This window comes from Atta colombica, unplaced genomic scaffold, assembly GCF_001594045.1.
Source record: "Atta colombica isolate Treedump-2 unplaced genomic scaffold, Acol1.0 scaffold236, whole genome shotgun sequence".
Lineage (NCBI taxonomy): Eukaryota > Metazoa > Arthropoda > Insecta > Hymenoptera > Formicidae > Atta > Atta colombica.
This window is the reverse complement of record NW_017259334.1, coordinates 741,358-746,618: the sequence shown is the minus strand read 5'-3', so window position 1 is coordinate 746,618 and position 5,261 is coordinate 741,358. Positions and strand designations below refer to the sequence as shown.

At 38.4% G+C, this 5,261-nt stretch overlaps 1 protein-coding gene across 1 annotated transcript in view; it reads left to right on the top strand.

The window, feature by feature from the left end:
• Nucleotides 1-178: 178 nt before the first annotated feature.
• Nucleotides 179-5,261, top strand: part of LOC108688633 (homeodomain-interacting protein kinase 2) — a 32,952-nt gene continuing 27,869 nt past the window's right edge. Inside the window, exon 1 of the mRNA XM_018194974.1 lies at nucleotides 179-419. The gene's annotated coding sequence lies outside the window, so the exon portion shown is untranslated. The remainder of the gene's footprint in view (nucleotides 420-5,261) is intronic.

Genomic DNA, 5,261 nt, shown 5'->3' with positions numbered 1-5,261 from the left:
GAGAGAGAGAGAGAGAGAGAGAGAACAAAAAAAGAATCGAAGAAGCCACCGGTCGACTTGGGTGCAGGACAAGACGACCCGATGTCGGAAGCGGATCGCGACCTCGTGTCGACCCGCGGTAGTCCTCACCTTCGCCTTCGTGCGCCGCCGCCGTCGTCGTCGCCGCCGTCGTCGTCGTCGCCGTCGCCGCCTCTCTCTCTCTCTTTCTCTCTCTCTCAGTCGCTCTCGCCGGGGGCCACCGTACCGAAGGCGTCCGCGCGACGAGCCAGACCAGCCGCTACGCAAGATGGCTGTGTGTCGCTGACGGGTGCCCGACAAACCGGACAGGAGTACAGACAGTCCGCGGATAAGCGGAACATGCGGCTACGTGACCGTCGGGCCCGTCCCTGAAGAGAGAGACACTGGCCAAGAAGCGAGAGGTGAGTGAAGCAGTACTTCTATGTGTTTTATGTGTATGAGTGTACATACATGTGTGTACGTACGAGTAAGTTTCTCTCTGCCGTTTTTCGCCGTCGCTCTCTTTCTCTCTCTCTCTCTCTCTCTCTCTCTCTCTCTCTTTCTCTCTCGATTTTTTATCTTTTTATTTGTCCGTCGACAAACGATTTTCCACGGTCGCTTATTCGCTCGGTTGCTTGCTCCTTATTTTCTCTTTTTTTCTTAGTCTACTTTTTTTCGGAGTACACTTCGGAGTAGAATCGGAGTTTCTTCGATGTGACCAACGTGACAGGAGACAGAGGTAAACGTTAATGTTAAATATCCATTCCTGGCTCACATTATACACGGCGTGCACGTTGAACGCTAACGGCTGACGAGCGAGCGAAACCATACGTGCCATGGACTCTACCGGCATCGTCGTATACGAGACGAAAATATAATACACGCACACGTACGCGCGTGCACTACATAGCTGAAAAGTATAAACAAGTCGAGAATCTTCTCCTCGTCCTGGATGTCTTCTTTAATGACGTCGATCGTGCGCTGGTCTTCAGAAGTTCGCGATAACAGCCAACCGATCCAACCACGTATCTCTCTTTCTCTTCCTTTCTCACGCGAAGTTGTCCGTATTCTCGTCTCTCTCCCTCTCCCTCTCTTTCTTTGGCTCTGTCTCTGTCTCGTGTTCTTCTTGACCGAGACCGAAAATTCACTCATCATTGGGAATCTTCCACGACGTAGATAGAATTACACCTCGTGCTCGGTATCTTGGCAAGGTTTTCGCGCATTGATAACGACCTGTCTCTTCTTCTTCTTCTTCTTTCTCTATCCCCGTTACCTTTCTCTCGCATCCGCAAAATACACTCGCCCTCTCTCTCCGTCTCTTCCCTTGCACATACACACATACTCTTTCTCTCTCCCCAGCATACGCTGCGTGTCTGGCAGTCTATCAGTGCCTGTACTTTGTCGGTCCGCACTTTCCCCCGTACCAGGCTCCGTCCTGTCGATTGAATAGCTCTTACTATGATTCCTATTCTATACATGCGTGCTGTACAATTGCGGAATGGGAAACGGAGACCCTAGAAACATCTGTCGACCGGAGGCCGACCTAACCTCCAAAACTGCGGGAAACCTATTATCGTCATCATCGTCGTCATCGTCCTCGTCATCGCGCGTTTTATTTTTGAATGTGCGAGCAATCTGATCCAGCTAAAAAGCTCATCATATATTTGCTCCGGAATAGAGAACCGTCCCCGTGCGAAGCTTTTACGAGATGCTCTGTCTTTCAACTTTGTCGAAAGCGACGGAGTTTTTCGCTCTCGGTCACTCTCTTCGATGTAGATCGACTCCCCCGGGGAGATCTCCGCTCTCTTCGGAGGCCGGCTTCGTGAGAGCGCGACAAACTGAGGGGAGTCGAGACGAAAACGTTAGTCACGATGTGCCTTCCACAGGAAAACGTCAGTCATGGGCTTTCCTTACGAGTCGATTGATTTTCGATGTAACTTATCGCGAAAGCATTCTTACGTTGTGCGCGAATTTGCGGTGCCGAAATGGGTGGAACTGCATTAACCGTGGAATGCCACTCGTATTTACACTGTTTACACATATACATGACACTCGTATATTACTCTAGGGTGAAAATTCATCTACAAATTAAGAATTTTTTTACACTCTTTTTGTCTATTTTGTAAGTTGCAAAGCGGTGGAAATGTATATACAATTTTTCTATACAGACATGTATGTACTGATATAATGAGAAAAATGTTTGATTGAAAATGTTTGACAAACCAGTAGATTCTAATTGTGTCAATCAGATGATTTAATCAGAATTCTTCTGATTGCATCTGTCTATTTTCAATCAAACCATTTTTCTCAGTGCACATCCATTGTTGTTTAGTATTTTTATTAGTTGTAACAATAATATTATGTAAACAGATAAGGATTTGATAAGTGTTTTATTCAATAGTTGAAGCAATTTTCCTGATAAAAATATATGCAATTTGCGTAGATACTTGCTTAATCATTATCTAGTATATTAACAGATAATTAAAATACTGCTTATTCATCTATTGTTCATATTTAATAAATGGATTCAGATTTTGCGCGCAATAATTGCTAGCAAAGCATTACATTCTTCACTGAGATCCTAAGTAGTTCTACTTTTTAGTTATTAGGTAGATATTATATACGTAACTGTTCAAATAATTGCTCAAAGCATAAAATTTCTACCAGGAAGTGTTGGAATAACTGAACTGAGACACTATTTTAGTTACAAACAAAATGAACTTTCATATGTTGAATACTTTATCTAAAACTTACTTTAAACGATCTATAATTCGCAACTAAATTTAAGATAAAATCTTTATAATATTATGTATCACATATCCTAAAAGTAGATGTAAATCCTAATATATATTTTGTATATGTGTGAATTTTATTTCTTTAAATGTTTTCTATGTCACACGACACGTAAAATTATAAATAGAATTTTGTCTCGAATTTGGTAGCGCGCGAATAATAGCTCATCTAAAATGGGCTTTGTAGCAAACATTTGAATTAGCATTTAAATTCATTCATATAATAAAGAACTCTTTTATTTTTTGCTCGAACTGGAAAATTCACATTAAAAAAATATTAAGACCTTTGATCGAATAGTGTTTATTTATATTGAATATTTTTCAATTGTTTTTTACCTAATATGATACCTTTTGTATCTATTTTATCGATAAGATATATGTCGAATAACTGGACTGACAGTTGTTATTTTAACTTAAAAAAAAAGTGATCTTTGATATTAAACAATCTATCTAATACTTGAATTAACTAGAGTTAAGAAACTTTCGTCATTGGTGATGAATTATTCACATTTCCGTCACTGCTCCTTATTCTTTTCTTTCTCTCCTCCTCCTCTCTTCTTTTCTTTTTCTCTTACACTCAAAGATAATTATTAGAGATAAATCGCATCAGTTTCTTTATACAGTGGTTTTCTCCGCGTGGAAATGTAGACTGACGCACGCGACGGAACTGATTTCGAATACAGAACATTCTCTCGGCGCGACATCGAATTTCAAATCGCCGGTAACACCATTTTACACAATCATCGGAATTGCGTCCCGCATCCATTCTTTCCACGCGCGAGTTCCTCGATGCATCGCCATCAGTTTCTTACGTAAATATTCTTCGCGGATATCGATGGCGAGCATGAATAACCAGGTCGTGAAGCGTCAGCGAGAAACGCCATCGGGACTTATTTAGATTTTTCTACGCGGATATGATTCGAATCCGCGGCTTCATCTTGGCTCCGCCTTTTAACTTACAACGAGCCATCGCATGACGCATTCTTACCCGCTTTCGTCTCACGTCGATTACGAGCGCTGTATTTCGATCGTCTGCGTAACCGATCGTTCGCATCGAGAACGTCGAGAACTTGACGTTGAGAACTTTGCGAGTAAAATTGCAAATATATCGCGAGTGAGATGGATACCGGAATCCGTTTGGAATCCCTCAGTCGTTGCTGTCTTCGCAGGAAAATCTGATTACCATGACGTCGTATTTTTTGTTTTTCGTGGCATTTTTTTTTTTTTTTCCTTACACTCGGTTAGCTCCTCTCGAAACATCTGTCGCTCTTTGGTCGTAACCAATCGCGAACGTCTTTCTGGATCGCGATTCCCTCGCGTCACGCTATCGCTCGCGATTGCCTGCGCCTCGGTACGTTGTCCTCGTCGAGTCTAACGATCGTGGTTGTTAAATCGCGTACGTACATGCACAAAAAAGTCTGGTAATAACAGTCAAGATGATAGTTACATTGAGAAAAACAAATTGTCAATTTTAATAAATATTTAGTTCAATACTGCCAATTAAATTTACTTACTATAAATAAATATTTGTTCATTAAAAAGAATGATTGTTAAATCAAATTAATGTTCTTTGTATCAAATAAATATGATACACTTTATATTTAATAAATATTTAGTTAGTATTAAAATTAACTATATTTTTTCTCAGTGTACTAAAACTTTGAAATAATTTCAATCAAAAAAATGTCTCTGTTAATAAAACTAAAATCAAATATACTTATTTTGCGTATACACGTACACTGAAAAAAAAGATTGGTAATAATAATAATTAAATCTATAAATGATAGTTACTACAGTCTTGAAATAATTTCAGTCAAATGTTTTGTTAACGTAACTAAAACTAACTATAAGCATTAATTTTATTTTTCATTTATACGTAGACCAAAAAATCTGGTAACAATAAACCCAAGTGATAGTCACTTATAACTTCAATAGAATTTCGATTAAATGTTAATTCTTTGTTTACAATCTGAATCTTTTTTAGAAGCGAAATTTATTCTCGAAATTTGCCCTCATTTTTGTTTATGTTCAAATTTCAATTTTTGTGAAATAAAGATTTTAACATTTCAATTAAAAAAAAAAATGTGTTTATGTAATAGAAGTGTTAAAAAATAATCCTGAATTTTTGAAAACTAGGACAATAAAAAAATTTAAGCTGGATAAAAAAGGCTCACAATCACATTTTGGATGAAGGATTACAACTAAAATCAACTATAAATGGAAATTTTTCTTTCCTAAATATTACCTTTTCTAATTATTATCAAACAGTTAATTACTATTATGTCTACTATTTATTAATATTTACTAAATATTGCGTGTACGCTAAACAAAATACATTTGGTATCTATAACCAGATTTCTTTCAGTGTACAAATGTATGCATGCACGCACGAATGTCCTGATAAAAAAATATATATATTTCGAAACTCGCACAGTGGATATCCGTATAATATTTATTCTCCTATCATATATA